This window comes from Protopterus annectens, chromosome 14.part0, assembly GCF_019279795.1.
Source record: "Protopterus annectens isolate FY-2018-M chromosome 14.part0, PAN1.0, whole genome shotgun sequence".
NCBI lineage: Eukaryota > Metazoa > Chordata > Ceratodontiformes > Protopteridae > Protopterus > Protopterus annectens.
This window is the reverse complement of record NC_056748.1, coordinates 410357976-410375409: the sequence shown is the minus strand read 5'-3', so window position 1 is coordinate 410375409 and position 17434 is coordinate 410357976.

Sequence of the window (17434 nt, the reverse complement as noted above, 5' to 3'; positions counted from 1 at the left end):
GCAGAAACCTTGCCTGAAGAGTGAGCTGCAAACTGAGAGCAGTCTCCCACAAAATCATAGCTTGCCTGCAAAGAGGGTACGAATGGGTTCCCCCTTGCTTGTTGATGTACCACATGACAGTTGTGTTGTCTGTTTGAATCAACACGTGTCCCGGGTGAAGTAAATCCCTGAAAGCCATCAATGCAAATTGGACTGCTAACATCTCCTTCAAGTTGATATGTAAATGCTGAAGTCTGGCAGGCCACGTGTCTTGAACCCATTTTCCATTGAGGTGTGCTCCCCAAGTCTTGTCCGAGGCATCTGTCGTTAAGATCTGACTCGCCTCTGGTCGGGCCACAGAGAGTCCCTTGTTTAGGTGACATTCCTGAGCCCACCACAAAAATTCCTTTTGAATGCAAGGTATTATTGGAATGACAGTGTCCAGATCGTGGCAGTGTTGTGTCCACACATTTTTGAGATACCATTGTAGCTTCCTCATATGCAATTTGGCATTGGGAAGCACCAGAATACAAGATGCCATGAACCCCAAGGCTTGAAGGACTGTCCTTGCAGTCAGCCTGGACCATAGAGACAATTGTTGGAAGTAAAGAGTAAGGTTCCTTTGCTTGTCCAGGGTCAAAAAAGCCATCTGGGAAGCTGTATTCAGTCTCACACCCAGAAAGCACATTTCCTGAGAGGGTACTAGACTGGACTTTGTTTCGTTCATAGAATACCCTAGGCACCTTAACACTGCCATAACATACTGTAGATGGTGAAGAAGCTTGTTTTTGTCTTGAGCAAGAATCAGGCAATCGTCCAAATAAGGATAAATTTGTATTCCTCTTAACCTTAAGAAGGCTATCACCGGAGCCAGAACCTTTGTGAACACCCTGGGCGCAGTAGATAAGACAAAGGGCAATGCAGAGAATTGATAATGTAAAGTCCCAGCCCGAAAACGCAGGAATCTCCTGCAACTGGGCCTGATAGGAACATGAAGATAAGCCTCTTTGAGATCCAGAGTTACCATCCAGTGATCTTTGCCCAACAGAGGCAGAAGTTGTTGCAACGTCAACATTTTGAATTTTGGAATGTCCAGGTATGTGTTGAGGATAGATAAATCCAAAATTGGCCTCCAAGTGTTTCCTTTCTTTGGTACAAGAAACAGGCGAGAATAAAATCCTAGGCCCACTTCCGATAGAGGGACCTGCTGTATAGCCCCCATTTGAAGAAGTAAAGAAATCTGTCTGTGAGCCTCTACCCTTTGCTGAGGAGGAACGTCTGGCATGCCCTTGAAAGGGGGCAATGTGTGGAAATAAAACTTGTAGCCTCAGTCTATAATGTCCAACACCCATTTGTCCTGGGTGACTAAAAGCCAGTTTTGCTTGAAGAGTGCCAACTTTCCTCCCAAAGGAGCTGCCAGACAGGCGGGATCTGGCAGCTGAAGGTGCAGGTCATTGGGCCTGTTTACGAAAGGACTGGCCCCTGCCCTCACCTGTAGATTGTGCAGGGGAACTCCACGTTCTAGGCCTGAAAGAACCCTGAGCTCTGCCCCTACCACACCTAGATCTGCCCCTAGACTGTGAATCAGAAGAAGGATAAGCCCATCCCTTAGTAGGCCAATTCCTGCTAAACTTAGGGGGCTGCACCTGCAAAAAATCTTTAACAGTCTGCATAGACTTAGCCTTGTCTTCCATTTTCTTTAAGACAGACTCCACAGGAGAACCAAACAAAACTTCAGACTGTAAAGGAGCATCCAAAATTCTAGCTTTAACATGCTCTGACAAATTCTGATCCTTAAGCCAGGCGTGCCTGCGAATAACTGATCCAGTGGCAGCCACCCTGGAAGAAGCCTGTAAAGCATCGAAACCACACTGCAAAGAATGCTTACCCATCTGATCAGAGGCATGAACCAAATCCTGTAATTCCTTACACTCTATGCCCTCTGCCAAAGCATCTACCCTAGATTTTAACTGAGTAATGAGAAAATTCTGGTACTTCAACATATGAAACTGGCAATTCAAAGCCCTCATTGCTAGAGTGGAAGAGGTGTACACTTTCTTACCCCACCTATCCAAAGCTCTAGAGTCTTTATCCATAGGAACTGGATTCTTTACAACAGAAGCCCTGACACCCTTGGGTCCCTGGCTAATAGTTTCTGGGTCAGCCCTTGGGCTCTTATACAGATATTTATGAGCCTCAGGTACTCTGTAATACCTATCTGGTTTAACTGGCGCAGGAGGCAAAGAGTCTGGATTAAGGGAAGCCTCCGAGAAAACATTCTGAACATCATCCAAAACAGGAGGTATAGCTAAGGGCCGATGTTGTGGTAAAAACAAAAATTCCCTAAGCCTCTTTCGGGAGTCCGAGAAATCCTGACCTTCCCATTTAAAATGCTCCCTCATAGAATGCAGGGTTTCTGAAAAAGAAAAATCCTCTGGAGGAGAAGCAGAAGGAGTGGAATCCTCTGCGTCTGAATCAGAATAAGGAGGAAAATCCTGAGTGTCTTCAGCCGAAGACTCTGAGTAATCTGAAGCCTGTTCTAAACTTTCCACCTCTGGCTCCACCCTAGGCCTCTTATCTGGAGGGGGCATAGAACCCCTGATTAAGGAAATTAAATCTTCTGCCATTTTAAGCATGTGTTTTTTAGGCACAGAACCTGCAGAACTAGGACTGACACCTGAGGAAGACAAACCAGGCCTGCCCTTAGAAGGTACCTTAGAGACAGAAGGAGAAGGCCTAACCACCTTAGGCAAAGAAGGGAGTACAGCAACCTGAGAGGCCCCCTCAGCCTGACCTGACTCCTGAGAAGCCACATCCTGCAAAATTAACGTCTCCCCCTGAGACTCAGCTGAAACCTCGGCTGGATCTACAGATTCCACCGTAGTTTCTAAAGAACCGGCGTCCGGAACGGACTCATCCTGCTTGGACCTTAACGACTTTTCCTTGCGCTTCTTAGCGGTAGCGGGCGTCGGAGGATCCGACGGCATATTGTAATTACACCGCTTACCGAAGACAAGCCTAGCGCAATCTAACCTACGTTTAATGGTGCGCTTATTAAACCTAACACAAAAGCGACACCTGACTACGTCGTGCTCAGGCCCCAAACAAGGAATACAGAGAGAGTGGTAATCCCTATGCGGTATCTGTTTCCCACAAGAAATACAATTATTCACTTTTTCTGACATCCGGAATTAACTGAGGCAAGAAAAAACAAAAATATTCCCCAACGGGGTACTTAGCCCAACTTGGTTCCGGTCTGAAACTCAGAATACGAAAATTTCAGAATGCCGAACGGCACTTGCAAACGCTGCTTCTGCTTTGGACCATGCGGCAAAAAAGACTGAGGATATGACGTCGGTCATGCGCTTTAATACCATGACGCACTGACGTCAGATCTGAGCACCCATGACCAACGCCAGCCTAATACTTTGGTATTCGGGCCGACCGAGGACAGCGGACTACCCACAGGTTATGACTGCAGCAATGTGAGATGAAGAACATCATCCCAGGCTGCTTACTTAGCAATTAAAAATAAGAAGTAGCAGAACCACTTGGCGCAGTCTTTAACCATAGCCTAAGAACTATCTTTGTTCCAAACAAAGTTGAAAACATCAACAGTAATCCTGTTGCACAAAGGGGGTCCATCAACCAACCCTGGAAACTATAAACCCATAAAGTCTAACTAGCCTCATTTGCAAGGCCATGGAAAGAGTCATCATGGACCTTATCAACAAGGACATAGGCAAGCTTCATACTCTTGATCCAATGCAGTTTGGCTTTGGTAAGGATTGATCATGCTTGTTAAACCTGGTAAACGTCTTTAAGAATGTCACCAAAGCCCTGGATGAAAGTAAGACTGTGTATATTTACCTAGCCAAGGCCTTTGATGCAATCCCCCATTCAGGTATCATTAAGAAACTCTCCCAGCTGGGGGTTAACCCTTACATCACTAGATGGGTAGCCAGTTGGCTCACTGACAGAACACACACTGTCAGATTGGGGACTCCACCTCTAGCAGTAGACCAGTCACAAGGATCTCTGCTGGGCCTCTTCTGTTTGGAATCTATTTCTTGGAAGTCCAAGCTAAAGTAGACTAAGTTCACTGAGGATTGCAAATTGGGTGCAATCAATGAGAATCCCAGCAATGTTAATATACTGCAGAATGGGACAAATGCAGACAAACGATTGGTGCCAAAGGCACAGACTAAAACTAAACACAGAAAAGTGCCTTATTATCCCCTTTGGCAAAGAGGAATTCACTGCTATGACAGTAATGACAGCACCCCCCCAAAACTCAAACCGAGTGGTGCAAGACTTGGAAACACAGGTTGATAGCAATCTAAACTTTGATCACTATGTTTCCACAGTGGTAAGGAAAGCCCTCTACATTGCCCATCTCATAAGTAAGGGCATTGCATCCAGGTCCAAGGAAGTTATAACTACACTCCGTATCTTATAAGCTGCTGAGAGGTGACTTGTGTCTGGCCTACAGGGCAGTCTGACCCTGCCCCAATGACAATGCTGCACATCTGCAAATCAAATGGGATGAGAGTCACTTACTCCAGGGATCTTAACCTGCCTGTGACATTAACAGAACATGCTGGAGAAAAAGATACATCTCCCAGAAACTGACACTCCTCTGTAATAGACTCCCAACTCATGCGAAGCAGAGATCCTCACTAACCCTATTCCAGCCCAAACCTGGACAATTGGATGGGAGATCACTAATTCACCCAGGGTTGGCACCCATGTCCCTCATAGACAGGGTAGTCATTCACAGAGCGAGTCTATGATCAGCACTAACACCCATCTAACCAAGTTCAGTTAGTTAACTGGGGTAAAACATGACTAAGCTTGTAAGGGTAACCCGGGTATAACATGGCTAGGCTTGTAAAGGCTCGAGGGCCATTAACCTAGTAACCTCCCATGAACCTATAAAGAATAACTTTTAAACTTGTAATTTATTTTTGTATTCTGCAATGGTATACTTGGAAACCATTTTAAGCAGGTTTCCTGTTTGATTTACACCTCATAGCAGTGGAGGACTGGTAATATTCCTAATATACTGTTCAGAGTTAAGTGGACTTAGGAACTTACGTTACATAAGTGATGATTATGCATCATAATCTTCTCTGGCCTCCTTATTAGTTTGTTGCAGTAGTATATCCAGAGCATATATTGATGGGGAAGCTACAGCTGACCAGAGAAGAATGTCAGTAGTCAGTCTAATAATCCCAGTGTTTGGTACACCCATATCTCAATTTCTTTTTCATGATCTGCATATTCAAAAATACTTGTATGAAGCTATGAACACAAAATTGCAGAAAGGGAATTTCATACATACACTAAAGACATTAAAAGAACATGTAATACTATGTATTACATTCAGCCCATAGTGATAATCTTTGCTTGTCTTTCTCTCCCACCCAGTTTTCTTGTCATCCTAGCATCCTCCTACCATCTGTATTATTAGCCCATTTTTTTTTTTCATATTTGGTCTTACTCAAACTTTTTTATGGGGGTCCAAGTGCTTCGATGTGTGTTTTACAGCTTTATTCCAAAGTGTTAATCCAATGATGGCCTCAAGACATTATGACTAGGGAAATTATATCAGTCTTGTTTTCTTTCATAAATAACTTCAATTGTATCCAAGGCTTATAGTGTTCAATGCAGACAAAATAGTATTCCCAAATAAACTGAGAAGACATATGCTTACTAAACGATAGTTACCTTCTATGCATCCTTTCTGGTGTTAATATGGGGTTAAAGTAAAAGAACAAATGCCCACAGTCAGATATTTCCAACTGTTGCCAGAGCTGGATCCAACACTAGGCAATCTAGGCAGTTGCTTAGGGCCCACATTGGCTGTGGTGAGGGGCCCAGCACCTGTAAGTAAAAAAGTGAAGTAACCTTTCATATATGCAAGTAAAACTTGAGATTTTAAGTATTACAGGTGTGTCATTTTGTAAAGCTAAAGCAGACAGGTAGTGAGCAGAGTACTTGCTTGTATAGTAGACTAACAGAGCAGCCCTTGTGGCTGAGCAGATTGTGTGTGTGTGTGTGTGTGTGTGTGTGTGTGTGTGTGTGTGTGTGTGTGTGTGTGTGTGTGTGTGTGCGCGCGCACCCTAGTTAAGTGACTTTGCTCAGAGACAAATGCTGATTTTAATTATCAAGTGCCATAAACCTCCTCACCAACTGCCAGGTCTCTTTTAATTTATTTTTTTTCCTTTTGTAAATCACTGAGGATTACAATGTCAGTCAGAGTTTCATAGGTGTATTGTTTGGTGTCAGTGGCGCAATGGGTAGCATACTTGCTTTTGGTGCAGAAGGCTATGGTTTCTCTTCCCACAACAGGTAGCTTCATTGTTAGCACACACCATTTTTTAATATAACACAGACAATTTATTCTTTAAAGGCAGCAAACAGTGAGTTTGTAGATGAAGCACTGAAATGGAAAAGTTGTTTGTCAGCCTCTTTGTTAGTTACAATTCCTTTAAAGTGAGATTATTCAGATAACTTTCAGCAGAGATTGTGTGTATCAAATGTTGCTGGTGGATTATAATGACAGCAGTCTGAGTGCCCTTCAATGGTTGAAATGTTTTGAAATGGGTAGTTTTGTCATTGCTGCTTTTGATGTTTTGTTTTACTGCTTATTGGAAAAAATGTTAAAATCTATAAATTTAAAACACATCTAAAAGGTGGTGCTGTATTAATCAAGGAATATAATTTAATGCAATCAAAAAAGTGAATTTAAAAATGCATGCATTTATGCATGGTCCTAAAATGGTTTTGCAAACAGCCCAAAGGTACAGTTAATCCAACACCGGACAGATGCATTTTCTATGAATATAGGTTTCAATGCAGTTTCAATAAATGAGTTTCAAGGGCAGAGAAGTTTTCTATTGTTCATAGGTATATACTAGGCTAATGACCCTGGAGCCATTACAAGCCTAGATCATAGAAGTGCCCTGGCATCATTTTGCCCGACGTTAGTTCCCAGTGCCGCTATCAAAGTGAACTTTCTATTTCCCATCCACTCATCAAGTTTTTCTTGAAGAGGGCCAGTGAGGTTGCTCTGCTTGACATGTATGGGAAGTCTATTCCAGAGCATGGGCATTCTCTAGGTTATGAACCTGTCCCTCCAGCATGTTCTGTTGATTCTGGTAATAAGGTTGAGGTCTCTGGAGCGTGTGGGATGGAGGGAGTTGGATTTCTTTAGATGTAGCATTTCTAACAGAGCTGAGTCAGACTTGGCTTTGTAAGTCTAGCAGAGACCGCCTCTTAGTAGACAATATGAGACAGGGAATAGCTGGAGTTTTTTTGAGTCTGTCCATGTAGGACATGTGTTTAAGACCTAGGATTCTCTTCATGAGGTACCTTTGTGCCCTTTCCAGCTGTTGCATGTGTCTATTGAGGTACATGCCAAATGGGGCATTATACTAGATGACTTGCCTAATGAGGGAAGAGTACAGAGAGATGATGACCTCTTTCTTCCTGGATGCAAAGCCCTTGGTAATGAGATGTGCCACATAGAAGGAGTTTCTGACCACAGTGGCAATGTGGTGGTTGAAGGAGAGGTTGCTGTCAACCTGTGTCCCCAGATCTCTTATAATGCCTTCAGTGTTCAGTGCACTCCCATCGATGTGGTAACTAGTGGGAACTGAGTTTTTCCCAAAGGAGATGATGGCGTATTTTTTGGCATTAAGCTTAAGGCCATGGTTTTGACACCAGTCATTGGTCTCAGTGAGGCCTTTCTGTAGGATGTCTACATCACTTGGGGAGTTAATAATGGCTCCCAATTTGCAGTCGTCTGTGAACTTGGTCATCCACAGTCCCTCTGTGTTGGTCTGGACTTCAAACAATCACCTTTTCCAAGTCTCAAACCGAGGACACTGTCAATTACAGTATAGTGCATTAGCCCACTAGGCCACTCAGCTAAGTATGTTTTCATTGTGTGGCTGTATAATTTTGTTTAGCAAATTACCATCAGTATTTGAAATAGAAGTTTAAAATTAAATCCAAATATTTGTAATCACTGTAGAAGTAAAGAAGAAAATAGTATGCACACTGACAGGTATGAACGGTGTTTATAGTAAATGAGGAGAGATAGCTAAGTAATGGGACACTCGAGTGGTTGTAGGGGGCTGACTGTGGTGGGAGGTCCTGATCCATTAATCTGTCCTAGGCACTATTTAACCAAGATCTGCCTCTGATTGTTGCTATCATACATAAATAGTTAGTGTTGTTTATGTTGTCCAGGACAGATGGGGTGTAGAAACAGTAAGCAAACGAGGCTTCAGGGGGTCAATTACAGGTGCATAGATGGTTGGTGAAGAGGTATGTTTTAAGTAGGCTTTTGAAAGAGGGTGTGGAGTTTTGTAGTCTGAGGTCAGGGGGAAGTTTGTTCCATATTTTTGCTATTTCATGGGCATATAGTGATTCCCTGGAGTTATTTTTGCATGTGATGGTTTCGATTAAGGCTTTGTTGGAGGGACCAAAGTTGTCTATTTGAATTGTAGAACTTCAGCATGACAGTCAGGTCAGGGTTTTTCTTGGGATAGTACAGACTTAGATGAGCTAGGCTGAGTTGATGGTACATTAATAGGTTCGGAAATTCAAGCCAGTGCAAGGCTTGTAGGGAAAAGCGGTGGTGGGATCGTGATTTGGCACTGATAGCAAATCTAGCAATTTTGTTGTAACAGATGGAAAGTTTATTAAGGTCAGTTTTTTAAAGATAAATTAGATTTGGGGATGCATAAAGTAGAGTAGATAGGAGGTGGGTCCTGGCTATTGCAATTCGAAATTCGGTGGATAGATAACTATTACAGTGATAGAGGGAGCCTAGCTTTTTGTGGACTTTAGTGATGGTTGTTGATTTGTGCTTTGTGGATTTGAGTTGCTGGTCAGTGGTAACTCCTAGGAGTTTAGCCTCAGTGACGGGGGTGATTTGGGTTTTGTTGGTGGAGAGTATAGAGAAGGTAAGGTTGCTCATTTTAGTAGAGTGGAATAGCATTAGTTGTGTTTTCTTGGGATTTAGTACGAGTTGTGAGTTGTTAAGCCAGTTCTCTACTTCAGAGAAGGCTTCTTGGGCTTTTTGTTGGAGAAGATGGATGTTGGGTACAGAGCATATGAGAGATGTGTCGTCAGCGTATTGGACTATGTCGGCTTTAGAGGTAGCGGAGTGGCGTTGGTTTATGAAGATATTAAAAAGAAGAGGTCCTAGGATTGATCCTTGAGGCATGCCTAAGGAGACTGGGAGTGAGGGGGATAAACAGTTATGCCATTTGACAGATTGTTGGCGGTTATCTAAATAGCTTTTAAACCAGAGGAGGGTGGGGTTGCTAAGGTTGAGGTCAGAGAGACAAGATAGTAGTTTATTATGTGAGACTGCGTCAAATGCCTGGGATAAATCTAGGAAAGTAGCTGAGACAAATTTACCTAGATGACTGTGGAAGTTTATAGCATTAGTGAATTTGAGTAGGGCAGTGGTGGTGCTGTGGGATGGGTGAAATCCGTGTTAGGTTGAGGAGAGAAGGTTATTGGTGAGGAGATAGGAGAGGAACTGGTGATTAATACATCTTTCTAGGATCTTAGAGAGGGGTGAGAGAATTGCAATTGGTCAATAGTTGGAAAGGTCTAAGGAGGGGCCAGCTTTGCAGAGTGGTATGATATATGAGGTTTTCCACAGGATTGGAATGGTGTGTTCGGTGATGGATCTATTTATTAGAAGTGAAATGAGATAGGCTATAGTTGTGGATGCAGTTTGGAGGTATTCGGCAGGAAGGTTATCGGCTGCAAGGGAGGTATTCGGCAGGAAGGTTATCGGCTGCAAGGGTGGTTGGTTTGAGTCTGGCTAGGAGTTTTTGGATAGCAGAAGTAGGAACAGACTTAAGTGTGAAAGGTATGGTATTGATTTGGGTCTGAGGTGGTGGTGGGGTGTTGGAGGAAGTGATGTTGTTTAAGAGTTTGAGTACTGAGAAGGTGAAATAGTTATTAAAGCTGGAGGCTATGTCCAGGTCTGTACTTGTTATAGTGGGTGCGGGAGTGGTACTACTTCCGGGCTGTAGGATGTTATTTATTGTTGCCCAGAATTTTTGCGGTTTGGTACTGTATTTGTTTTGTTGAGTGATACAGTAATTTTGTTTATCGAGCTTAACCTGCTTTTTTGCTTTGTTTCAGAGCTCGTGAAGTGTTTGCCTAGCTGCAAGTGATCTGGTGTGGCACCAGGTTTTCCAGGCTTTATCCCTGGCTCTAATTAGGGCTTTTGTGGTTTTCTAGAGCCAAGGGGTGGGGTTGCTATGTATCCTGATAGTTTTTAAGGGGGCTAGTTGTTTCAGGATATTTAGGAATGTGGAGTTGAAGTAATCAACTGCTTTGTCTAATGAAAGGGTTTTGTTGGGATACCAGTTGCAATGTTGCAAGGCTCTTATGAAGTGGTCTCTAGGAACATTTTTGTTAGAGTGGGTTTGTAGAAGGGAGGGAGAGTTAATTATTTTAAGTTTTTGCCTAAGGATAAAAGTGGGGCTGGGGTCGCTCAGAGAGTTTGGTAGGGTGCCTCATTGATGGGCAGTATTTGGTTGATTTGTGAGGATCCAATCAAGTATATATTCTCTTTTTTTGGCCTTATCAATGCATGTGGGAGTATCTGCAAGTTGGGTGAAGTTATATAGGTTAATGTGGTGGGTGGGGGTAGAAGAATGGATGGAGTTCCAGTCAATGTTTACATCACCTAGCACGATAGTTTCTTGAGGGAAGGAGTATGAAGCCCAGTGAAGTATGGATTCTAGGGTGGTTAGGTTGTCACCCGGGGGTATATGGATACCCAGTAGGTTTAGGTGCTTATGTTGGTTAAGGGAGATAACAAATAGAGTCTCTGCATTGTTGAAGTTGGGGGAATCTTTTTTTGAGGAGTTGTAGATTGGTTCTGTAAAGTAGAGCTAAGCCTCCACCTCTTTTATGTAGCTGGTCTGCCGTGAGATTGTTATACCTAGGTGGAGTGATGGAATTATCTTTAATATGTGGTTTAAGCCATGTCTCTGTGATGAGAATAATATCAGGGTGATATAAGGAGATGGTAGCATGAAGGTCTTTTATTTTATTCATGATACTGCAGGTATTCATATTAAGTATCAGTAAGTCGGTGGGTTTGTGCTTAGCTGGATAGTGATGGGTGCATGGCTTATTAGCAGAGGTTGCTGGCCCAGGGTTGGGGTGATTGTCTCCTCCTAGTAGTAGCTGGGTAGTTATACAGGTGATAGTTGTTAGGTATTGGATGATTAGGTAGTAAAATTGTAGACTTTGGACTTAGGGATTGTAGATGTTCTATGAAGGACTTCCTGACTTATTTTTAAAAGATAATTATTTGTTAGCTGTTTGTATACTACTAACCAGAGAAGTATGCCTCCAACAGTGTGTGTGGCCTCAAATAAGTCCATTATATTTTCTTCGCACATGAATATAAATGTAGTGCCATTGCTCTTATAAACCCAGTTCTCACATGATAGACATACACACACACACACACACACACACACACACACACACACTGCTTGCTTAACTACAGGCAGACTAGAATAATGCCACTTCATCTATGGCATGTCTTTTGGGTGTAGGTAGAAATCAGAGCACCAGACTAGAATACAAGCAAGACAGGGAGAGCATGCTTATGTCTCATACTTTGCGCCTATACCACTATAATATCCAGTAGGTTGTAAAGTGCTGAGATCTGACTGTGACAGGGAGAGAGTGAAATTATGACAAATATCTTAATTTTAAATAGAGTACATCACCTCCCCACACACACACAAACAAACTGTGTGGCACTGGTACTACCATGCCAGATTAGTGACTTTTTCATAGTGAACAACAGCAAAGATACTTACCTTCACCAAGAGATAACATTTGTATGCATTAATTACATCTACTTTATTGACTGTGTACACCTCAGATTTCTGTTGTAAAAATTGCCATAATAATGCACTTGTATTATTTACTTTAACTATATACGTTATTTACACATGTATGCTAATCTTAAAAATAGATTAGTGCTTATCTTACTAGATCATGAAAGCATAGTCAGTCATTTTCAATGACAGCTTTTGTACTCTGCAGTTATATGCACATTGTTTATTGTGTGTGCCTCATATGTGTGATTGTGATAAGAAAATAATACAAATAAGTAATAATATTGACATTGGCCAAAGTAGTGCATTTCAATTTTGAGTCACACTAACAGTAGCCATTGTAAAGCATTCTTCCTTACTTCATACAAAGTCATACAAAGCCAGAATAATGATAATTTAAAATGGCCAGAGAATAGCAGGACCAGTTGCTTTCATCCACACATATGTCCACCAACCAGAAGTACTACTGCTCACAAGTTACATAAAACTCAGTACACACAATAAAATAATCTATCTTGAAATCACATTAATCTTGCAAAGCCAAAATAATAACAAAGGAAAAGCATTTTCCTCTACAGACAGCTCCCCATTCAGCAATTATAGCTACTTCTTTGCCCAGGTATATCTCAGATGTGTTACTATAATGAAATGAAAGAATAAATACTTCTTTAGACACAAATGTGTTTTATTTTGATTGTCAAACATTATCACTGAAAAAAACATGCTTGCAAACTTGTATCAGTGAATACGTATTTGAAGACTATCCAGTTTCACAATGAGTGTCATATTAAAAAGATTATTTTATTTTCATTGTATCATGCACCTTCATTCATCTTATTGCATGGTTTTGTCAATGCCACCTTCTCCTTCCATTCCTAGTCATGAAGACAGATGGCAGCAACAGTGTAGCACACACATATTTGTCCATCAGTCCTTTTCTTATGGCCTGTTTACTAAAAACTTTCTTAAGTGGGATATCCACACCTCTCAACTTCCTTGCTCAAGAATTCTTATCAAAGCCAAAAATGATAGGAAGACAAAGGCCTAAAATCGGAGACAATTTTTTAAAATGTTACTCTAATTCACATAAAAATTTAATAGAACAGCAGGTTTTGTATTAAACGTGCATTTTCTGAAGAATAAGAAGTATGGAACTCTAAATGTCTGTCTGGAATTACTGATTGAATTTAATCATAAGTCATTCACCAGAAAGTCAAATATTTACAAGGGACAGGGCAAAAATTGTAGGCAAAAATCAAAGATGTTTTCAAAATTCTGAAATATTAAGAGGCTTGAGATCATCGGCAACTGACAGGCATGTTCAGTTAAATAAAAAATATCTCTAGTAACTGCTTCCATGGTTCTTCTACCCAGAGTTCACTGAGCCTCACACACCTAATTTATTTAAATGTACATATAACTGCAGGGCATCAGTGCCACAAAATTAGAGGCTTCAGTTAGTAAGCAGTTTGCATTTGGGTTCAATCACTTGTTGCTCATCTTATCTTCCAGGCTTTCACTCTCATTTCGTTGCTAGTTACATAACACAGACAAAAAGGTATTCAAAAGTGGGGACTCGGAAATCGTTATGTTAAGGGGAAAATCAAGCCTGATAACAGTAACATACCACCAGAATGGGTGGTTGAGAGATGTTTAATGTTCAGCATCTTACACAAACAGTGAATGCTGGCAAAACAGCATTTATTCATTTTAAAAGTAAAGAAACACTGCTAATTTAATTAAATAAGTAAATGTTGAGCCATTAATGCCTAAACTCACAATAAATCCACCACTATGTTATTTAATCAATTATAAGATAGTAATGGATCTTTCATGGAGCTTGCACGTATTTTACATCTTGATTTTAACAACTTTAATTACCTACTTATCTCTACTACATGAAATCAAATGTTTCACAAATTCCCTTTTTTCAGTTAAAGTCATAATTGTCCAGCTTCACAAACTCCCCTATTCAGGGGTAACTTATGCTTAATTTTCTTCAAAAAAGCTGTTTTATAAGAATTAATGTGGAATTATGTTCTGCTGTCTATTATCAAACAACTATTCACCAAGTCCTCTGCTGAAACATATATTTCTGTTTTTCCACTTCATATTTCTCATAGCATATTATATAACTTTTTCTAGCTGTCCACTGTCCATTGTCAGAATATGTGTGCAGGTGTATTGCTCTTTTTATGATGTCATGCTTTTGATTACATGCCACTGTAATGCTGATATCGTTCTGTGTAGTAAAATTAAAACTACCATGACTAATACTGAAAGCAAATTAATTTACTATTATCTTCCTGGAAGATGAGAAAGGGTTTGCTAGGTTACAGTAGGATTGAGAGCAAGCATGTTGTGAGCAAGCATTGCATAACAATGATGACCAAAGTGATGAGGGACAAGTACGACATAACCTAATATATTTCTGCAATAGTGCTACATGCTACCTTAAGTATACCTTGTTCTGTGAAACAGCAATTATTGTTCCATAATCTTGTGCAGTGCCATACATATGTGCAAAAATACTCTTCAGAATGAAATGGCCAGACTGTTATACACATTACCATTTTGGAATGATTATTAATATTGTGGGTTTGTTATTACTTTTGGCTATTGATCAGGAGTGGCATGGCAACTAGTGGTCTCTAGCCAAATGCTCTATGCATTAAATGGGCAAAGAAATTCAAAACATCATTTATTAAAAACAAAAAACAGAAAATAAGTTTTGGTTTGTTTTCTGCATTTGTTCTCCATGGAAATATGCAGCACTTTCAATTTTTATAGTTTGTTAAAGAGAAAAGGCAAGTCACTGGCATATTCTTTGGTAAGAGAGTATGTAGGCAAGTCACTGGCATATTCTTTGGTAAGAGTGTAAGTGTGTGTGTTTATGTATATGTGTGTGTACTTTTGGATGATGTACAATTGGGAAAGCTATACTTGATAGGGTGGCACCCATCAGATGGCAATGGTATTAAAAAGACAGGAGGTACTGCAAAGTACAACACTAATTTAATTAGCTGGAAATGAAATAAGGCTATTCGAATTCATTTTACAGGTATCCACAGATGAAAATACCTTCTGGAGTTCTGACTGAGCATAAAAACCCTGTTAAAAATAGAGAACTTTTATGCATATAAGAAAGTTCACCCCAAATTAGTTTTATTGAATGTTACACATATGTTCTTGAATGACCATGCACAATTAGGAACTGGTGATACCAGATGATATGTTCTGCTTCATTCAAGGGGGCAAAGACAAGAGAGGTGGCTTTACTTCCAACATTAGAGGTGACATTTCAGTTGCAGGAATATTTGTCTAATAAACATGGTAAATTAGTCATAGTAAAAGAAAAATTGTAAGAGGTCTAGTCACTATGGTCTGCACTTTTGCTGCCAAGTATTACCTTGAGGACATTTAAGGAGATGATAGAGTATATTTGTTTTCATGGGGAATTTGCTGTAGAGAAAAACCTTGTAACATCAAAGACATAGAAAGGGGGCCAAGATCCCTTAGAGTTCCAAGGATTGGGAAATATTTTATGGAGTACTGTGCAGTGATAAATTCCCCATATAAATGAAGTGAATCAACAACTTGCTCGTATTTGGGTTTTCCAATACTGATAGTGATATACTTAAATATCACTATACAGAGCAATCAGTGGATACACTACCAATTTTTCTCTAAGACAACACACAGTTAAGGAAAAGTTGGCCTTGTACTACAAGCAGGAAAATTAAATACTGACATTTTAAATCATTCTGTGTTTAAATATTGTTTTGGAAGTGGTCACAAGCAAGCATGTAACTAGAATACAAACTCATTGAGAGGTGTTTTATGGTATCAATGAGAGACCAGCACATAAGTTATTAAAATAATGTAAAAAAATGCAGGAAATCAACATTAATTGAATTGCTTGAGCAGGGAGGTTTAATGCAGATGTAGAAGGTAAGATGAATAGAAATGTTAGGTGAAGATATTGACGAATACCAGTTGGAGATAGCAATGATCATTGTTATATGGTTAAGGATTTTAAGAATGCTTTGGAGAAGGAATGTTTTAGGAATTACCACAGGGCTCAGAAAACTTTACCAATTCATTTTAGACATATCAAGAGTAGACTGTACCAGTCTTCAAATAAGAAGTCAACAAGAAGGCTGGATTGCCTGCAAACTAAATCCAAACTTAACAATTTCCCAAGGTTATTATTTGCATCTTTATACTCAGGAAATTTCATCTGTAGTGCAGGTCATCAGTTTTGAATGTTTTGTGCAGAATCTTTCTTAGTCTAGAACAGTATCAAACAAGGCAGAAACACTGCTGGCTACAACTGAGCTGGAAGCTCTACAAACTGTAGTCTAATGAAACCTTAAGGGAAAACCCCCTGGCCTGGATTGGTCAATACAGGAACTGTTCCAGAAGGGTAAAAGAGGGAGTAGATCAATCACTTCCAACAATTTTTTTGGTCAATGAATTATGTTAAGTACCAGAGGTATTGCTGTAGTGAGGAGAAGTGATAGTTTCACACATAATGATAGAAGCAAAAGGCCCCCTTGTAATAGCTCACACATTTCAAATCATGTTCAAGACTGTAAAATATTATGTCACAACTGACATCGTCTGACCTTTTTATTACCTTTCTTTGTTCTCCCAGATCATTACGAGTTTGCACCAGATAGACACATTTTAATACAGATAAAACTTTGCTCTATATACAAGAAACAGATGTGTACTAAGCTTAAAGTTACCAATGGTCAGCCTGGCTGCTGAGAAAACATATAACACCGTCAATTGTGAGAATCTATTAATACTGCTGATTTTATTTGCATTACTGGACAGTGGATTAACACTGCTGAAAAAATACATAGAAAGGTGCGCAGGCTTAAGTAAAGATTAATGCAGAACCCTTGGGCCCCTTCCAGTTATTTATGGGTTCCAAGCAATGCTATCTGATCATTACTCTTCTATTTGCTCTGTTTCTGCATCCTTTCATGGAAGCCCTAAGGTGAACTCTTACAGAGGGATTTAAATGGGGTGGAGAGGAGATAAACCTCTCACACATGCTGATGATTTATTCATATATTCAGCAGATTCTAAGAAACATTTTCTTAAGCTACATGACTTAAGACAATTTTTTACCTTAAGAGATTACAAAGTTTATGTCACCACAACTCTGGCAGAGGTACTAAATTTTGTTCCAGTGCAGTGACTAAAGAGAAAATGTTCTCCATTTGAGGTGCACTGCAAATAAGTACCTAGGATTTTATATTGCATCTTCACTGCCAGAGACAAAGGGAATTCTATACAGTATGCTAAAAAAGAAACAGGAAGACTTGATAAGCAGATATAAATCTGTGAACTCTGCAAATGTTTTTGCTACCACCGGCACTGTATATTCATGTAGGTCATCTTTAGTCAGGCAAGATTTTTTTTTTCATGTATTTGAAAGTTTTACTGTCTACATTTTCTGTAGGATAATGAGAAACCTATTTTTTTTGGGGGGGTGGGTTTTAAATTTTTAGAATTTTGTGACAGTTGCTAGGTTGGCC